The 20,881-nt window shown below is 42.5% G+C and overlaps 1 long non-coding RNA gene across 1 annotated transcript in view; it reads left to right on the top strand.

The window, feature by feature from the left end:
• Positions 1-20,881, top strand: part of LOC138372775 (uncharacterized) — a 416,811-nt gene that overhangs the window by 271,913 nt on the left and 124,017 nt on the right. Inside the window, exon 3 of the long non-coding RNA XR_011230959.1 lies at positions 15,236-15,294. This is a non-coding gene — a long non-coding RNA (uncharacterized lncRNA). The remainder of the gene's footprint in view (positions 1-15,235; positions 15,295-20,881) is intronic.

Genomic DNA, 20,881 nt, shown 5'->3' with positions numbered 1-20,881 from the left:
TTTTGATGTTCACCTTATGCGCTTTTGTTCTCGTATTTGCATACTTAATGATATTTAACGCCTTTTGAATATTCCACACTTTTGACGGTGCTACATAGCTTTCCCTGCATTGTGCCTTCTTTTGATAATTACTTGCTCACTTTATCAAAACCCCCATACACAGCATGAACTGCCTCAAAATATGCTGACCATAGTGTCACTTGACCATAATCTTTTCCCTAAAGATGTCAATACATTCCAGCGATGAGTAGAACCAGCACAAAATTAATACATACGCAGAACAGTCAAAGAATTTGACAGTCTGTAGACCACACTCTGCTACTTTTACTCTCACTAATTTCAGGTTGTGTCCAGCAAAGGTGACAAAGATGGCACATGTTATCTTATGCGTTATTGTATGCATACGAGGTATTATTGTAAGACTGACCACAGCAGTTTGATAGTGAAATTTTCTCATTAAGAAAATCCACGATAGTGTTAGATCCTTGGCTCCATGAGAAAAGATGGGGATGAATATAAAAAAACGTTCCACAGGCTCACAGTCTTTAATTACTGTATCAGACAGTAAATGTCAATTTATGTGTGAAAGATGTCTGGAGTGGATTCTACACTTATTGAATAATAGTTTGACTATTTTTCTTATAGTTTATAGAACCTGTTGTCCCAGTAATTCAATAAATTCCTCACAAATATTTGCAGATAAATATGACGGATTCCATTGTCCAGAATTTTCATTCATTGAGATGTTCTTACAAGAAAGGGTCAAATTCACTCGGCATCCCTAGTATACCTAAATAGTTCTCATTTTTTGCTGACTCAATAATCTGATTTTCTCCAAATTTGCAAACCTCTAGAGGCAGGAATGGGAATTACAGAACCCACAAAGTGGCAACACTTTATGGCAATAATCCTGCTGACCGATGTTGCTCAAGTAATAAAGAATCTACACTTCCATTTTCTTTGTTGTATCAAATATGATGTCATGCACTTTCAATGTTCTCCAGTTTCTTGTTCTACAATATATTTCTGTGCTTCCAGTCATTGAACGCCAAATGTACAGAGGAGACATTTATTCTTGGACAATAGGCGACATGCAAAGCAGTACAAACGGTCTTGGGATAGTGAATAGAGTAGCCATTCACGTTTTACATACTCGGCATTCTGCAGTTCACGTTTGAACACAGTTTGATAAATAACTTTCCTTCATATTCTCTAATCTAACTGTTTTATACACTCTGCGTGAATTTGAAAGGTTGCTGTAATGATTGTCATGATGAGGTGTAATGATCTGGTGCTCAGATCATGGTTCTCCCCTCCTTCCTTCTCCCTCTCTCCCCTTTTCTCCCCTCCCATTGCCCGTCATTTGTCTCCCCCCTCTTCCTCCCCCCCTTTTGCCCATTTGTCAAGGGCCAACAGGTTGACCTGAGGGTGGTCTTGCTAGCGGGTCCTCGGTACCTAGGCTCTCCGCACTCCATTCCCTCTCGGTTCCCTCTCCATCCACCTCTCAATTCCCTCTCTTCCCCTCTCACTGGTTCCTTCCCCATACCAGACGATTCAAATGTCCCTACCCTTTATCTTGAAGGAGACGGGGTTGAACATAATTTATCAGTTTCCATAAACATTGCTCTGATGGGCCCCAGGCTCGGGTCGTCCACTACAGTGGCACCGTGTCCCCTTCGCATAGCTGGGAGAGCTGACTAAACCTTCAAGAATTTCATGTATCCTTCCACTGCAGATCAAGGAAGGTGATTGGCGGTAGATAAGTGCCAAGTCCTTATTGACCCTGGAGAACCAGACCTCAGCCCTAGTTTTAAATGGTTGGGTATAGCCAATTAATGGGTGGAACCCTGGGGCTGTATTAGATTGTGGGAGGAGCAAATCCTTTCCACCGGTAAGCTGGTAAAAAAAAATTTCGGCAGTGTGTTCTGGAGCTTAGAGGGGCACAGGTCCCCTTGACCTGTGGGAGGCAAGCCGTCTACAACTTGGCCTCAGTGCGGTTTTAAGGTATTGTGCACTTGATGTCCTCAGTAGATACCCATTTTGCTAATTAGGATGTGCTAGGACCTTTCAAATTTGATTTTAATTTACGTGCTCAATTACTATAGAGAAATACATTGGTTCCAGTGGTATTCAGTTAATTCCCCTTGTTATCTTATGAATATTAAAGTCGCTCTTGAATCCCCCTTCAGTTCAGTAAGATTACAGTATTAATCCTTTAAGATTCATTTACTTGCCCCTTTGAGTTCCTTGATTATTTAGTCCTTCCTTTTTGGGGAAAACAATAATTTTGACATGTTTTGGGAAGGTGGTGGCAGTGTTTAATGATTCTAATTATTAGTTATAAATCAATAACCTCTATTCTTGTTGTGTCCTCCTCATTTAATATTCAGCTTATATTCGTGACAGTCCAGTGAGGGGTCATACTGAACAGTGTTAAGCTGGACATACAGTGTTAAGCTGGGGGTATTGGATGAAGGGAAAGAGTAGAGAGAAGTAAGGATAGCGCTCAGAATTATTACAAAAGAGGGCAAGGGTTATTACAGAGGGACCATTACGAATCCAGTAACCTATTGTGTTGGTAACATTAATATTCCATAGCCCCGGATCTATCTCATGAATTGCAAACTCCTTTACTGTTACAGATTTGGGCATTTCCTCTTGTAAGATGTCACCATCAGCAGCAACAGGCAATGATTATATGTCTGCTGAAACTGGATGATTGGTAGCAGGAATGGTTGTAGGTGTGGATGCTGTATCTGAAGGAACAGTACTAGTGGCTGACATTGTAGGTGTGGATGCTTTATCTGAATGACAGAACTAGTGCCTGACATTGCAGGAGTGGATGCTGTATCTGAATGACAGTACTAGTGGCTGACATTGCTGGAGTGGATGCTGTATCTGAATGACAGAACTAGTGGCTGACATTGCTGGTGTGGATGCTGTATCTGAAGGAACAGTACTAGTGGCTGACATTGTAGGAGTGGATGCTATATCTGAATGACAGAACTAGTGCCTGACATTGCAGGAGTGGATGCTGTATCTGAATGACAGTACTAGTGGCTGACATTGCTGGAGTGGATGCTGTATCTGAATGACAACTAGTGGCTGACATTGCTGGTGTGGATGCTGTATCTGAAGGAACAGTACTAGTGGCTGACATTGCTGGTGTGGATGCTGTATCTGAAGGAACAGTACTAGTGGCTGACATTGCTGGTGTGGATGCTGTATCTGAAGGAACAGTACTAGTGGCTGACATTGTAGGAGTGGATGCTATATCTGAAGAAATCGTGAGTGGTTGTCGTTTCATCTGAGTTGAACCACGATGTTAATTTTGGAAGTTTCCTATTTTCTCCTCCTGCAGCGCTCTACCTCTTCTGTGCTCTACTCAAAACTGTTTCATTTCTGCTGAAATGGTTTTTCTTGTTGAAATATATATCTTAAATATTTAGCATTTGGTCTTACACCAGGATGTAGGGATGTATTATATAAGTGTGCTGGCACCAAAACCTAAATATGTAAACATTCTGCTTCCATAATGAACATGTCCTATGCTCGTGGGGCCCCCAAGCAAGTGCCCCACGGTCCCATGTGGTAAGACGGCTCTGGTTGTATGGTCCCTCGTCCAATAAAGTAGTAGTCTTCATCTCTGGTCAGTGTTTTGTGATAACATGGTTCACCAACATGTAGGACATATTAAGAGTTAAATGTCAATATTTTATCCCATTAGGTTTTCAGGCGTATCAAATCAAAACAGAAATGTTTGCTATTAGTTGATTGCCACAATGCATCAATAGTATTCTTCCATACACATTAATTTGCTGTATAGACGAGGAAGATTTGAAATGTACTATCCTTGAATAAATTTGTGTGCAATGTCACCAATCTGCATATGGGTGGGAGGTCGAGGATAGGTAGTTGGAGTGTAGCAACTAGGAGAGCTTTGCGTACAGCTACTGGGTGCACAGGGAGAGTAAGGATCTAGTGGGTTGGTCCTTATCCACTGGATTTACTGGGTCTGATTCTCTGATAGTGAGTTATCAGTGCAACCAGAGCACTCTAAAGGACTTGTCCAAGTATTTTCATCAATATTCTGTAATTACTGAATCACATTTGGGGTCGTCTGGGTTGACGAGCCCAGAGCTGAATGCTCTAATGCGAGAGGCAGTATATAAGGGTTTAATGCAAACACAAATGAACACAACATTTTCTTTTACAAAACATTTGTGATATGTTGGGTAGTTACGATATTTTAAATTGGTGGGAACAAAGATTTTGTCGTGTCAGAGACACTGGGAGGCCTAATTGATCAGTCTCGTGGTCCATTCATGTGTAAATCCTGTGTTAACACTTTCTATGACAACCAATCGGAAACACCTTTTGACACTGCCGGTTTGCAATGAAGTATCCAAGAGTTCCAAGCTGGATACTCTGGCACTGAAAATAAATGGCATGCAGAATCAGCTATTCAGGAATGATGCGTCATGTTAGCAAGATATAAATTTACTGACAGGAGCAACACTTGTGGTGCCACACAGATAATTACATGTTCACCGTCGGGTCTGTGTTAACTCAAACCTACAATGGTTGTTGGTGTTTAGCAGTGTAACTCTGGCTGGTCATGGGAATCTGCATGCATCCAGGAAGACCATATCACAATAAAAAGTCTTGTACTAACAGTAAGCCTGCCTTCTATGCTCGTCCCATAGACTTGTACACACAGCACATGTGGTCCCTGAGTGATGTGGTGGAGGCTGACTCCATACAGTTTAAAATGTAGGTATGATGATAGTCCCTCTCCACGCCTCTGTGGTACGTGCTGGAATATGGGTTTAAACCCACAGTGTGTTGTAGAGTTGTTGCTGTTTGGAGTCTTATGCTGGGAACCCGGCCACATAAAGTCGTGCCAGTCATCCTTATGTTTGCTTCATCACCTTTTCCCGATGATACGTGTTCTATAAAGGACATGCCATCCTCAGCCTGGAACACAGACCATATATGTTACCTTGGCTTGACGATATGTGCAGCATCTCTCCCTCTTGTCTTACATGAGTAATGCTTGTGTCATTACTTCTCTACTCCCTTCTTCCCATCCTCAGTTTCATAACGATTTCCAAGTCGTTTGGAGACCCAGAGACCTTCACCAGCTCAACCCCTTCTCTTGATCCTTTATGGTCTGAATGAGGGGTGTTCTGTGTGGGTTCTTCATCCCGTATACACTCCCTTTGTTCCCCAGACCTCCCCTACCCGCCATATTGGCGTTACTCCTCAACCTCCTCACTCTTCTGTTTCCGTTGTTAGTCCGTCTGACTTTGTTGAGTCTTCAGCCCTCCCCATTGACCAGACAATGACCGTCCAGGCCAATATTCATCCTCATCTCGACAGTCCTCATTCTCCCTCCCCACTACATAAGAGTTCATCACACATCATTGAAACTACCACACCTGTCTTCCAGTTAGGAAGATATCACATTTAACGTTTCTAACAGAATGGCAAGAATGCCTCGGTCCTCACATAGGCTGTTTCTTCTGACGTTGTTCCTGCGTCTCACCCCGTCACGGTAGTATAGTCGACTGACGTCGTTATGGAGGTTACTGGCGTTCACATTCCTTCCTATTATACGGCAACTGATAATCAGCACGCCGCTGTTTTAATCCGTATCCACTCGTTTCAACACACTTCACCAATGCCTCCATCCTCCCACAATGAAGTTCAGTAGCCATCAGGGCCATTCATGCAGCTAAACCTATCAGTTGGAAATCTTAAGTCGCCTTCATTATTGTTGATACCTTTCTCCAACACATGTTGTGGATGATCGGAAAGATCGAAGATAAATTTGTTCCAAACTTTGTACATGTTCTTCATCGCTGCAGTTCAGTTATTGCAGATCTGATGTTGGTAATGAATGAGAGAGTTCGCACTTTTTAGCCTTTATAGCCTGTACTCGTCTATTTCCTCCTTAACGTTGTTGTTAGTCATGTATTGAATGTCACTGTTTTCGGAAATTCAGACACTAAATTATTAGCACCTTAGATACCAAGCAAAAACGGTTATGTTAGGAACATACTAACTACTTACTGAATTAAAAAGAAGTTTGTGGCTTCTCAAGGAAAATGGGATATTCGCCATGTCACCAATTTGTTTGTTTATTTACGCTCAAAACGTATCCTTAAAACACCAGCCTGGGGATTAAATATGAAACACAAGTATTCTCCAAGACTAAATTTAACTAAATCACAAATAAACCTAAGGTCTACTTCCCTAACCACTACACTGTGCAATGCCCCTTGAGGCGCTCGACAGTTGGTGTGCAACGTGCCTCAGGGATCTCTTGGGTATAGAGTACTATTCAAATCTGGCGTGCGGGGACGCGGGTACGTAATGGATGACTGAGGGCTCCAGTGATTGTCCGCCATTTTGAAAAAATCCCAGTATGTCCCAGGGCCGTGGGGAGCTTCAGTTTCAAGGAAACAACCAAGTCAGATGCATTCTCTAAGAGCTCGCGGTCCAGGAAAATGACCGAGGACAAAATACGAGACATATTGTATGAGAGCGATGGATGATGATTTAGACTACAATCCAGATAAAGACCTAACACAGATGTCTGACACGAGTGAGTGGGAGAATGAGGTGGAAAAGGTCACCTGTGTGTACACGCGCCTAACCCGGCATGCCTCGCTGCCCTGGGTCAACACCTGCTAGAGTCACCACCACCGTATGTGTCCTCTGATGCCAGTTTATTTAGGGATATAACATGTGATGAATCATTCTCGGGCTTCAGTGAAATAGACTTCGATACAAGCAGTGTTGACGAACCGAGTACGAGTAGCGATGGTGTTACTAGGCGGGGTTTTGCTGCCCCAGTAACACGCCGACGCAAGTAGCAACGTGTCACGCGGCCGGAGGTCAATGACGACAGTGTTCCCTCAACATCAGGTGTTCATGGTAGGCCTACACTACGCAGAACACACTCATCTCCTGGCATACCTATAAGCAGCTCTTGCACACCTATACGCAGCTCTAGCACAAGACGACGGAGCTGTGTTTTTGGTGCTCGTACTAGTGTTAGCCATGGTGTTGGCGTTAAAACCAAACCCACAGGTGTACTTGTGTGGGAGGATTGTGAAAATTTTGTCCCACAAATTCCAATATTTGATGGTATTGATGTTGGTGTGACACCGTTATTTGCCTATACAGGTGATGATATGGCTGAAATTTACTGTTTTATGGCGTATTTTGACAAGGAATTCATGGACCTTCAAGTTGCAGAGACGAACAGATATGCTCACAGCCTCATTGACTCGGGCATTTTACCTGCCTCTTGCATGACACGATGGAAAGACACGACAAATGAGGAAATGTGTGTTTTAGCATTTAGCATGATAATGATAACATTCTGAAAAACGTGATCCAGGATTATTGGAGCAAAAACAGCCTTGTTCCATCCCCTGTGTTAAACCGGTACATGTCGTGTGATAGGTGTCTGCACTTTGAGAACAATGATAATGAAGACAGACAGGACAGACTTTGGAAGCTGCGGAAGATTTTTAGTGATATGAGAGGAAAGTTCTGTGACTACTTTGTACCAAGGCAGAATGTGGTGATTGATGAATCGCTAGTCCTCTTTAAGGGACGACTTACGTTCAGGCAGTACATCCCATCAAAGCGGCATTGATTTGGACTATGTTTTTCGTGGTATGTGACTATGAAACTGGTAAAGTCATGGACATGATACTGTATTCGGGTACAGACGTTGACATACCAGGTGAAGATCCACACGGGCTCTCTGGCATTGTCAAAACACTCGTGGAAGCGTTGCTGAACTATTGGCATATTCTATTCACGAACAACTACATCAATCCCTTGCTGACCAGGTTCCTCCTTGACCACAACACCGGCGTATGTGGCACCGTCAAGGCCCACAGGAGGAAAATGCCAGTGTTTGGTATTGGTATTGCAGTGTGTGATTGTCAGCTGCGAAAGTGTGACAAAATCTTATCAGTGTGCTGGAGCGACAGACGTGACGACAGACGTCCCATTTTTCCTTGAGAGCTTTCTGTAGTTGTACCTTTAAAGCGAGACTTGGTGCTGCTTTCTCACTCTTTTCAACAATGCAAGTGTTACCCCGTGTAGGATTTTAAATTACTTTCTAAACTTTTCCTGATTGTTCTCGTGCGATCTTTGTCCCTTTCCTCTGGTGTATTCTTGGTCCACTATGTACACATACTCCTGTCGTTGTTACAATTTCTCCTTCATCCAACAGATTCCAAATTGTGATAGATAGCGTGTCGTCCAGGGCTAATATTCACGGCTTAAAGGTCTCTCCAGGTAAGATTTAAGCTGACTTTTACTCCAAAGATGTCATTCCTCGACTATCCTTGTCACTATGCAAATCCGCTTCTGTACAAGTATAATGCTAAACTCTGGCAGCTGATCATTGGCATCAGCTGATCTAATGCTTCTGAAATTAATGTTCTGAGGCCCTTCCCATCCCTTGGACTTGTCTCACAATTCCTGGTGAGTTGATAAAGCGCACTCATGTTTGCACTCCTCTCTTGTGCTGTCTAAACTAGACTATGGCTGCCCCACCCGTTCTCTGCTATTCCTTCTACTGTCACCTAGACGCTTATGTGCGGCCTCTGGTGTCTGAGGCCCTGGTCCCTATGCAGAGGATATATGCACATAGAAATCACAATAGCGTGATGCATCAAATGAACAAATCCACAAGGGCCGTGACGAGGATTCGAACCTGCGTCCGAGAACATCCCAGACGCTTCCTTAATCGACTGAACTACGATATGGTCAAGGAAGGGAAAGGAATTATCACGGGGAAAGCGCCAAGCCATTACGACTATATAGCACTGGGAAGGGGTCAGGATTAGGATTTGGGATGGGAAGGGGGGGGAAGGAATGGTGCTCAACCACTTGGATAGTCGGGGACATGGTCAAGGAGTTGAAACCGAACTTTCAACAGTAGAACATGCAGGATCCTGCAGCCTCTCCGAGGCACAAACCAGGGTTTTACACAACTCCCCCCATGCACTCGAGCTATGTCAATAGGCCGTTCTCCCTCTTCGCCCTTACTTCATTACACAAGAGGGAGAACGGCTTGTGTAAAATCCTGGTTTGTGCCTCGGAGAGGTTGCAGGATCACGTTAGTTCTACTGAACTTCGGTTTCAACTCCTCGACCATGTCGTAGCTCCATTAAAGCAGCATCTGGGGATCTCTCGGATGCAGGTTCGAATCCTCGTCACGGCCCTTGGGGATTTGTTCAGAGATAATATGTTTAAACTGGCATTCATCTCAACCGGATCATCACTACCTGTTCTGTCGTAGTTATTTAAGTGGTGAGATTTAATGTTTCTGTGGTTTTCCGCACAAATATAGAATTGGAAAAGGAGCTGTAATGTTCCCGAATGTTCAGGTCTCCAGCAGCAGCAGCAGCAGCAGCAGCAGCAGCAGCAGCTAGACTGTACTGCAGAAGCAGATAGAGAGAGAGGGAAGCAGAAACAGCTGTGAGGTAACCTGACTTCCAAAGAGGCCAAGTTCCTACAGGAAACAAATCACCAGAACAATAGGACGGTAGTGCAAGATAGAGAATAATTAAGAGGTAGTACCATAAGTTTAAATTTATAAATAAAGGCTAGACTAAAACAGGATTTTTTTTATCTAATGAGTATAGTAGGGGTCTAACAGTAGTTTAAAGGGAAAGAAAACAATCGTTCATTTATTTACAATATGAACTATTGATCAATATAACAACTTGTTTTCTTTCAATAATTTTGTAACAATCCTGAAGTGTATTGTTAATCAACTCATCATGACTAACATTTGGATCCTAATATTTCAATTTTTGTCTATCTGATATAAGACTTAAGGAAAAGCAGTGGTACAGTGGACTTTACTTTGAGTAGAGGTACAGAGCTTCTAGCTGTGCTTGAACTCCATTTTATTTGGTTGACTGTTACTCTGTATGTGTGTTGTTCCACACAAACGAATATTCACCGTTCTACTTTACCTATTATTCCCATTGACCTCATTTTGTGTGCTATCACTCCATGATCACATTTATGAAATACCTATGTGAAGTCCGTGTATACCACATCTGAACTCTGTTTTTCTACTAATACCTCGGTTATTTTGTCGGAGTGGTCAAGTAACTGCGATATGCATGATCTTTCCACTCTAAATCCTTGTTAACCTGGGTTGTGGAGGTCATGGGTCTCCAGGAAACTGGAGACCTGGAGCCAGATTCCCGAAGCAGTTACGCAAGCACTTACGAACCTGTCCATCTTTTCTCAATCTTTGGCGGCTTTGTTTACACTTATTAAACAGTTAATGAGCTCCAAATCACAAGGTGGCTGTTTATAACAATAACAACAGTTAATTGGGAGGTTTTCATGCTTGAAAACTGTTTTAATAAATGTTACCGAAGTCGCCAAAGATTGAGGAAATATGTACACGTTCGTAAATACTTGCTTAACTGCTTCGTGAATCTGGCCCCTGACCCGTGATCACGCACTCAAATTCGTTTATGTGGGTCGTTAGTGCCACTGGTCTATTATTCTTTGCCAATGCTTTGCTCCCTCCCTTGTTAGTAGTAGGCACCCATCAGTCTCAGGAGACTATGGAGTTGCGTTCTGGTTGTCGATCTGGAGTGGCCTCACCAGGGCGCAAAGCCAGGGTAGGTCGAGTCGGGGGAGAAGCTGTTACCCAGGCAGCAGGTCCCCCCTCTCCACGGCGCTGAAAGTCTCCAATGGAAAGGCATACGCCAATACGATTGGTTCCAGCGCCGTCGCAGGAACTGAGATTTGCGAGGTTGACCTCGAAAGTGGTGAAGAAGGGCACAGGGACCTCCAACCCCATTAGGTTTTGCTCCTCCCTTGTAGAGAGGAGCAAAACCTATTAATTTCAGCGAATCTGGTATCTCCCCTGTGTCAAAGGTATTTCTACCTACTGTGCTACTGGCACTTAGCATGTCTTTATAAATAATAAATAACACGAGTCTGGACCCGGGGTAAGAGTCCATGTTATTAATTTCTCCTTCAAAATCTGCAAAATTCGAGTTAGTCATAATTTCATGTGTTTGGATATCAGGCATAAAGATGATGTCCGGATCTTCCATACACACTGAAATCACAATAGCGTGATGTATCAAATGATGCATCTATATCACCTGCGTCTATCCTCTCGAACGCAGGTTCGAATCCTCGTCACGGCCCTTGTGGATTAGTTCATCCGGATCGTCCACTTTCATGCTATTTATTGGGATGCTAAACAATTGTTTAAGTAATAAAAAATGCTGAAACCTAAAAACAGCCGTAGAAATCATTGTTTTGGGGGTGTCAGTAATATCTTTATCATCTGTGTATGAACCTTCACTTGTAAAGAAAAAAAAAAGGTCCAATACATAGTTTTTTTGTGATTTCGCATATATAAAGAAATTTTTTCTCTCTTGAATGGCTTTGTCGTAATTGCATTTCATCAATCTGATATAATTGCTTTAGTCTTTGCTAGATTAATTCAAACTCCGTTTAAATTATTCCATCTTTGTAGGGATAGTTGTCTCCTTAAACATTTTCGTTATTTTCTTCTTTTGTAGTGCCGTCTGCGTCCTCTTTCTTCGTTGGTCCTCTTTCTGGCTCTCAACACGGGAACAAGTCTCAGAAAGACTTTATATTTTTTGGAAGTTAGTTGTTCTATGCCTTGTTTAGGATTTGTATGGCTTATAAACATTCAATGGGAAAATTGTTTGTTCCCTGTATCTTTTCCCAGTCAATCCTTTTATTATAATTTAGTTTAAAGAATAACCTCTCTCGTTTGATAAGTTTTAGGCCTATTACAAGTACTGATGTTGGTTTGCACTTAAATGAGCTTGTGATCTGAGTGTGTTTTATCCAAGATTGTAATGTCGCTGATTATGTCTTCTTTGTAGGTGACGTTCACATCTAGAATATTTTCGTTCCTAGTTGACACTTACCTGCTGGTTAAGTTAAAATTTGTCACAGAATCTAAGTAGTTCATTAGAATAATAACCAAGTTTATTAGATCTTCTTACTAGAAGAATAGAAAGATGTTAACTCTACTCCCAGTAGAATTAACTACCACTGCATTTGGAGAGTTAAGAAGCTCAGAGCATATAAGATCTTCTCCTATATAAAGACCTACTCCTCCATGTGACCTATTTACCCCATCACGTCTATATAGATAATATTGTTATCCAGATCTCACTGTCCAAGAGTTCCCATGCATGGGTTTGTGTGAAAGGTCTAAATACTGTTTGACTCTGCGAAGAGGCCCTTTATGAACTGTGCTTTTTTTTCTATCCCAGTTTTTAGACCTTGAATGTTGGCAAATATGAATGAGGTTACTGTATTTGAGGTAATTTGATGAAAATTTTTCAGGCAGGTCCATTATGTGAGGACATATTGGTTTTGTTCAGACCAGTATTGATTGTTGCAAGTTTACGTGTTGCCTGTTGTAGTTGTAGCTCTGTTGTGGCATATAATTGTATATGTGATTCTAGTATGTAAGTTGGTCTTTCAGCCAGTTCTATACACTCTGTTCCACCTTTTATAACCTCTCTTGTCTGGATATAAAACAACTGACTTTCTTCAACGCCATTTTTTTCTTTATCACTCTTCATTTAGCGTTGTCTCTTTCACGTGAAAGTATGGTTAGCTGAGGTCAGCATTTTCATCCCTCAGTTTGGTTTTAGTTTTTCTAATTGTTTAATTACATCCTCCCTGGTAACTGCTAAACTAGTCAACCTGTCCTCATCCCCACCCACATAGACTTGTTCGGCTGAAGGCATATTGCTAAGTTCTTCTTTAGTAAATACAGATATAAAGTATTTGTTAAAAATACTACTCATCTCCTTGTCATTATCCGTTATTTGACCTGTCTCAGATTTTAATGGACCTATCCTTTCCCTAGTCTTAGTTCGATATAACTGAAAAAAACCTTTAGGATTTGACTTTGCTTGCTATGCGAACTTCATAGTTTCTTTTTGCTTTCCTAATCTCTCTTTTAACATTTCTAACCAGTTGTATGAATTCCTGTTCTAAACTGACTTCCCCATTCTTAATCCTTTTGTACCAAGCTCTCTTTTTACCTATAAGGTTCTTTAAATTATTTGTTATCCACTTTGGGTCATTAGTATTCGATCTATTCAATTTGTATGGTATACTACGTTCCTGTGCTTTGTTTAGAATATTCTTAAATAAGTTATATATTAAATCCATATCGAAATCTCCTTTTACGTCACCTATCGCCGGGTTCATGTCTCGCTCCAAGACCGGCCCACACCCCATACCCAAGACTTTCCAATCTATTTGACCCAAAAAATTTCTTAGGCTATTAAAATCAGCTTTTCGAAAATCTGGCACTTTAACAGAATTTTCTCCTACAGGTCTATTCCATTCTATGCTAAATCTGATTACTTTGTGATCACTGTTCCCTAGCTCACTCCCTATTTCGATGTCATTAATTTGTGTTTCCCTGTTAGTTAACACTAAATCTAAAATATTATTTTCCCGCGTTGGTTCCTTAATGTGTTGTGTAAGAAAGGAATCGTCAATTAATTCTAGAAAATCTTCTGCTTCACTATTCCCTGTTTTGTTCACCCAGTTTATTCCACTAAAATTAAAGTCACCCATGACATAAATACTGTTAGATCTAGATGCTCTAGATATTTCATCCCATAGATGCTTTGCTTCCATTCTGTCTAAATTTGGTGGCCTATATATAACTCCTATTATAATATTATTTGCTTTTTCGTTTAATTCTATCCAAATAGTTTGTGTGTGTGGCTCAGTTTTGATTCCCCCTTTGAGACTACATTTCAAATTGTCCCTAACATATATGGCTACTCCTCCTCCTCGTCTAATATATCTATCTGTGTGAAATAGTTTAAATCCATTTATCTGATATTCAGCTAATAGTTCTCTATTTTCTACATTCATCCACGTTTCGATAAGTGCAATAATATCTATTTTTTCTGTGCTGACAAGAGCATTTAATTCATTAATTTTATTTCTTAGACTTCTACTGTTATTGTAATATATCCTAAGTGAATTGTTATTTTGAGGCCCTTTTCTTTCCCTGATCATTTTGCCAATTCTTTTCTCCTACGAACACGTAACTTTTTTTACCTCCTTCCCTAAATCAATTTCCATACCACTATCTACTAACAGTTTAAACCCAAACAAACATCTCTAACCACTGGTTCCAACGAGTTCGCAACAGCAACAACCCCAGCCCTCGATAGATGCACCCCATCACGAGCATACATTTAATTTCTTCCATAGAAGTGTTCCCAGTTGTCTATGAAAGATATTGCATTTGATTTGCAATATCTTTCCAGCCGGCAATTGACAAAAAGTGCCCTCGACATCCATTCATTTCCCACTCCCTTTCTGGGAAGAATGCCACATATGATCGGGATTCCTCCCTTGCTCCTAACTAATTCAATGGCTGTCCTGAATCTCTGTATTAATTCCTCACTCCTAACTCGCCCAACATCATTACCCCCTGCACTAATACAAATAATGGGTTTGTTCCCATTTCCCGTCATAATATCATTCATGTTTCCAACAATATCACCAATTCCAGCTCCCGGATAGCAAACCCTTAATCTGTTCCCCCTATCTCTGGCACAAAACGTTCTGTCTAAATACCTCACCTGGGAATGTCCCACAACCAAAATTCGCTTCGGTACCTCCTTAACTTTCTGAGCAGCCTGAGGGGCCTGCGCTCCGCTGCTCCTCGCTGATTTCCTCGCTGCAGGCGCACCACAGCACTCGTCCTCCAACACGGCAAATGAATTTGCTGTCCTTAGGGCGTCTGTAGGCGGCCTTGTCAAGGTCTTCTTAAGACCCCTGTCCTTCACGACTCTCCACGATGAGGTCTCGTCAACACTGGTCTCCTCTTTCGTTTCCTCCCGAAGTCTCGGTCGTCGTACCTTCTCCCGCAGGGAATCCATCTCTGCTATCAGAGCTCCAACCAGACTCACCAAATCCTTCACTAATCCTTCCATTATTGCAATAATAATGTTACTCTAGAGCTCCAGCTAGCACAACCTCTCACTGACATCTAAAGCGACATTTTCCTTTCGAAAGTATTTAAACTTAAGGATTACAATGCAGCTTTACATGTTTGTACTTGTATAGACATTTTAAAGTTGAATGCACTAGTTAATTTGTTCAAAACATACTTAGAAGGGTCTTTCTGTTCCAGGTGTGTGAGGGCGCTACAGGTGTTTGAAGGAGCTGCAGGTGTGTGAGATGGCGCTACAGGTATGTGTGAGAGGGCGCTACAGGTATGTGTGAGGGCGCTACAGGTATATGTATTCACCTAGTTGTGCTTGCGGAGGTTGAGCTTTTGCTCTTTGGTCCCGCCTCTCAACTGTCAATCAACAGGTGTACTGATTCCTGAGCCTACTGGGCTCTATCATATCTACATTTGAAACTGTGTATGGAATCAGCCTTCACTACATCACTGCCTAATGCATTCCATCTGTTAACTACTGACACTGAAAAAGTTCTTTCTAACGTCCCTGAGGCTCATGTGGGTTCTCAGTTTCCACCTGTGTCCCCTTGTTCGTGTACCACCAGTGTTGAATAGTTTATCCTTGTCTACCCGGTGGATTCCTCTGAGGATTTTGTAGGTTGTGATCATGTCTCCCCTTACTCTTCTGTCTTCCAGTGTCGTAAGGTGCATTTCCCGCAGCCTTTCCTCGTAACTCATGCCTCTTAGTTCTGGGACTAGTCTAGTGGCATACCTCTGAACTTTTTCCAGCTTCGTCTTGTGCTTGACAAGGTACGGGCTCCATGCTGGGGCCGCATACTCCAGGATTGGTCTAACATATGTGGTGTACAAGGTTCTGAATGATTCCTTACACAGGTTCCTGAAGGCTGTTCTGATGTTAGCCAGCCTCGCATTTGCCGCAGACGTTATTCTTTTTATGTGGGCTTCAGGAGACAGGTTTGGTGTGATATCAACTAATATGTGTGTACTCGCCTAATTGTACTTGCGGGGTTGAGCTCTGGCTCTTTGGTCCCGCCTCTCAACTGTCAATCAACTGATGTACAGATTCCTGAGCCTACTGGGCTTTATCATATCTACATTTGAAACTGTGTATGGAATCAGCCTCCACATCACTGCCTAATGCATGCCATCTGTTAAGTACTGACACTGAAAGTTCTTTCTAACCTCCCTGTGGCTCATTGGGTACTCAGTTTCCACCTGTGTCCCCTTGTTCACGTACCCCCCGTGTTAAACAGTTTACCTTTATCTACCCAGTCAATTCCTATGAGAATTTTGTTGGTAGTGATCATATCTCCCCTTACTCTTCTGTCTTTTAGTGTCGAGGTGCATTTCTCGCCAACCCGTCCTCTTAAAAAGAACGTCACTTTTGGCTCGTATGCGCACTATGGCCCAATTTGGACGTAATTTGAAATGAAATCGACTCACAAAAGTAACGTACTGTTCCGTTTTCTGTTTCAGTCGTCCGGCCGACTCTGTAAGGTTAGAATAGATGACTTTAAATTCACGTTTTTCATACCGTTTTGAAACTTTGAGAATTTCCTGCCCACCTAACCTATCAGAGGACCCTTAACTTACTGTTGTTGAAAAAAAAAATCCCAAATTTACATTTTTTTTTTCATTTTCAAATTACGTCCAAATTCGGCCATACGGGCAAACGGCCAAAAGAGACGTTCTTTTTAAGAGGACAGGTTGTTCTCGCAGCCTTTCTTCGTAACTCATGCCTCTTAGTTCTGGCTCTAGCCAGTGGCATATCTCTGAATTTTTTCAAGCTTCGCCTTGTGCTTGACAGGGTACGGGCTGCATTCTCGGGCAGCATACTCCAGGATTGGTCTTACATATGTAGTATACAAGGCTCTGAATGATTCCTTACACAGGTTCTTGAAGGTAGTTCTGATGGCCAGCCTCGCATATGCCGCAGATGTTATTCTTTTGATGTGGGCTTCAGGAGACAGGTTTGGTGTGATATCAACTAGATCCTTCTCTCTGTCCGTTTCATGAAGGACTTCATCTCCCATTCTGTATCCTGTGTCTGGCCTCCTGTTTCCACTGCCTAGTTTCATTACTTTACATTTACTCGAGTTGAAATTTAGTAGCCATTTGTTAGACCATTCACGCAATCTGTCTAGGTCATTTTAGTCTCATACTGTCTTCCTCCGTCTTAATCCTCCTCATAATTTTTTGCATCATCAGCAAACAATGAGAGGAATGATTCTATACCATCTGGAAGATCATTTACATGTATAAGAAACAGTATGGGTCCAAGGACTGAACCTTGCGGGACCCTACTGGTGACTATTGAATATCGCCACTCTGAGACCTCACCCCGCACAGTGACTCGCTGCCTTCTGTTACTTAGGTACTCCCTTATCCAATGGAGTACCTTCCCTTTCACTCCTGCCTGCATCTCCAGCTTTCGCACCAGTCTCTGGTGTGGCACTGTGTCAAAGGATTTGACAATCCAAAAATATGCAGTCTGCCCACCCCCTCTCTTGCTTGTCTGATTCTTGTTGCCTGATAGTGGTATTCAATTAATCCTGTGAGGCATGACTTGCCATCCCTGAAACCATGTTGGTGTTGTGACACAAAGTTCCTTCGCTCCAGATGTTCGACTAGCTTTTTTCGCACAATTTTCTCCATTTGCTTGCATGGTATGCAAGTTTGGGACACTAGCCTGTAGTTCAGTGCCTCCTGTCTATCCCCTTTCTTGTATATCGGAACTACGTTTGTTTCCTTCCATATTTCTGGCAGTTCACCTGTTACCAGTGATTTGTTTTACACTATGGAGAGTAGCAGGCACAGTGCTTCTGCTCCTTCCTTTAGTATCCATGGCGATATTCCATCTTGGCCTGTAGCCTTTGTCACATCCAGCTCTAGTAAAAGCTTCCTTACATCTCTACTGGTAATCTCAAATTCCTCTAGTGGTGCCTGGTTAATTATTCCTTCTCTTATCTCTGGAACTTCTCTTTGTTCTAATGTGAAGACTTCCTGGAACTTCATATTGAGTTCCTCGCACACTTTGTAATTTGTGGTGAATCTGTCTGCCCGTATCCTCAGTTTTATTACCTGTTCCTTCACTGTTGTCTTTCTCCTGATGTGGCTGTGCAGCAATTTGGGTTGGGTCTTAGCCTTGCTTGCTATGTCGTTTTCATATTGCCTTTCTGCCTCTCTTCTCACCCTGACGTATTCATTCCTCTGTCTCTGGTAACCTTCTCAGCTCTCAAGTGTCCTGTTATTTCTATAGTTTCTCCATGCTGTTTTACTCTGGTGCTTAACTAGCATACCTCTCTGATTAAACCATGGGTTTCTCATCTGTGTTTCATTTTTTACCTTTATAACCGGGATGAACTTTTCTGCTGCCTCCTTGCACTTCTGCGTGATGTATTCTATCATGTCTTGGGCCGTCTTTCCCCTTAGCTCTGATTCCCATGTTATATCCGTTAGGAATTTTCTTATCTCCTTGTAATTTCCCTTATGGAATGCTAGCCTTTTTCTTTCAGTTCCCTTTCTCGAGTACTTTAGCCTCTCTTCGACCAGATACTCAAACGTCAGTACACTGTGATCGCTCATTCCTACTGGGGCCTCGAAGTCAATTTCCTTTATGTCGGAGTCATTTAAAGTGAAGACTAGGTCGAGTCTCGCTGCTTCATCGTTTCCCCTCATCCTAGTGGGTTCCCTGACATGTTGTCTTAGAAAGTTTCTTGTCACCACCTTCACTAGTTTGGCTCTCCATGTATCCTCTCCTCCGTGCGGTTCTGTGTTCTCCCAGTCTATCCTTCCTTGAATGAAGTCCCCCATGATAAGCAGATGGGATCGATTTTTACAGGCAGCAAAGCCTGCCCTCTCAATTATGTTATCTGCCATATTGTTTCTGTCATACTCTTGCCTGTGTCGTCTGTCATTTGGTGGAGGGTTCAATATCACTGCTACTACTACTATAGGTCCTCCCAAGCCTGTAAGGTAAAATTTACCCTCCCTGAACCCATGTTGATGAGTTGTCACGAAGTCTCGTCTCTACAGATGTGTTACTAGGTTTTTTCTCACAATCTTCTCCATCACCTTGCATGGTATACAAGTTAAGGACACTGGCCTGTAGTTCAGTGCCTCTTGTCTGTCACCTTATTTTGTATATTAGGACTACATTAGCCGTCTTCCATATTTCTGGCAAACAAAGTGCTCCTGCACACTCTTTCAATACCCAAGGTGAGATTCCGTCTGGCCCAACAGCTTTTCTCACGTCCAGCTCTAATAGACACTTCTTGACCTCATCACTTGTAATTTCGAACCTTTCCAAGGTCGCCGGGTTTGCTGCCACCACTCCTAGCGCAGTGACTTCACCTTGTTCTATTGTAAAGACCTCCTGGAACCTTTTGTTGAGTTCTTCACACACCTCTTTGTCATTCTCTGTGTACCTGTCCTTACAAACCCTAAGTTTCATCTCCTGTTCCTTCACTGTTGTCTTCCTCCTGATGTGACTGTGTAGTAGTTTTGGTTCGGTCATGGCTTTGTTAGCTATATCATTTTCATACCTTTTCTCAGCTGCTCTTCTCACACTAACATACTCGTTCCTGGTTCTCTGGTATCTCTCTCTACTTTCAGGTGTTCTGTTATTACGGAAGTTCCTCCATGCCCTTTTGTTCAGCTCCTTTGCTTTCATACATTCCCTAATAAACCATGGATTCTTCTTTTGCTTCTCTATTTTTTCCTGTCGGGCTGGGACAAACCTGCTTACAGCCTCCTGACACTTTTGGGTGACATAGTCCATCATGTCTTGTACGGACTTGGTTCCGAGTTACGTGTCCCATTGTATTCCTTAGGAATTTATTCATTTCATTGTTTCCCTTTCGGTGCGCTAGCCCTTTGTTTCACATTTCTTTTTTGGGGGTGATAATTCCTAGCTCAACCAGGTACTCAAAGCTCAATACACTATGATCACTCATTCCCAGAGGGGCTTCCAACTTAACTTCCCTTATATCCGACTCATTTAAGGTAAATATCAGATCAAGCAAGGCTGGTTCATCCTCTCCTCATTCTTGTCGGTCCCTTGACGTGTTGACTGAGAGAGTTTCTTGTTGCCAATCGACCAGCAGCTTAGCTCGCCATGTGTCTGGTCACCCATGTGGGTCTCTGTTCTCCCAATCTATCTTCCCATGGTTGAAGTCTCCCATGATTAGTAGTCTGGATCCGTTCCTGCTAGCCACAGAAGCTGCTCTCTATTATATTGATGGTGGTCATATTGTTTCTATCATATTCCTGTCTGGGTCTTCTGTCGTTCGGTGGGGGGTTATATATGACTACTACTATAATTTTCTGTCCTCCAGTTGCTATGGTGCCTGAAATGTAGTCACTGAAACCTTCACAGTTCTGATTTACCATCTTTTCAAAACTCCAACCTTTTCTTATCAGCAAAGCTACACCACCTCCTCCTCTCCCTTCTCTCTCTTTCCTCACTACATTGTAGTCCTGTGGAAACACTGCGTTTATGGTTTTCGTTAGCTTTGTTTCTGTGAGTGCTATTATGTCTGGGTTTTCTTCTAGTCCCCCTTTCTCCAAGTTCACTTGTTTTATTTGTAATCCCATCAATGTTAGTGTACATTGCCTTGAAGCTCACTTTCTTCTGTTCATTTTCTAGTCCCCTTCTTGGCGAGCATTCTGCTAGTGGGGAAAATCTGTTCCCTGGGTGAGAAGATCTGTGAGGTGGTTTGCCGGGTCTCAGAGGATTTTGGGGTGGGGGTGCAAGGGAAGGGGGGACAGGTAGGGTGTGGGTTAAGGAGATGGGGGGGGGGACAAGGAGGATACGGGGTGAGGGGGAGGAGGGATAGGGAGGGTGTGGGATGA

Source organism: Procambarus clarkii, chromosome 39 (assembly GCF_040958095.1).
Source record: "Procambarus clarkii isolate CNS0578487 chromosome 39, FALCON_Pclarkii_2.0, whole genome shotgun sequence".
In the NCBI taxonomy this organism is placed as follows: domain Eukaryota; kingdom Metazoa; phylum Arthropoda; class Malacostraca; order Decapoda; family Cambaridae; genus Procambarus; species Procambarus clarkii.
This window is presented reverse-complemented; position numbering and strand designations above follow the sequence as displayed.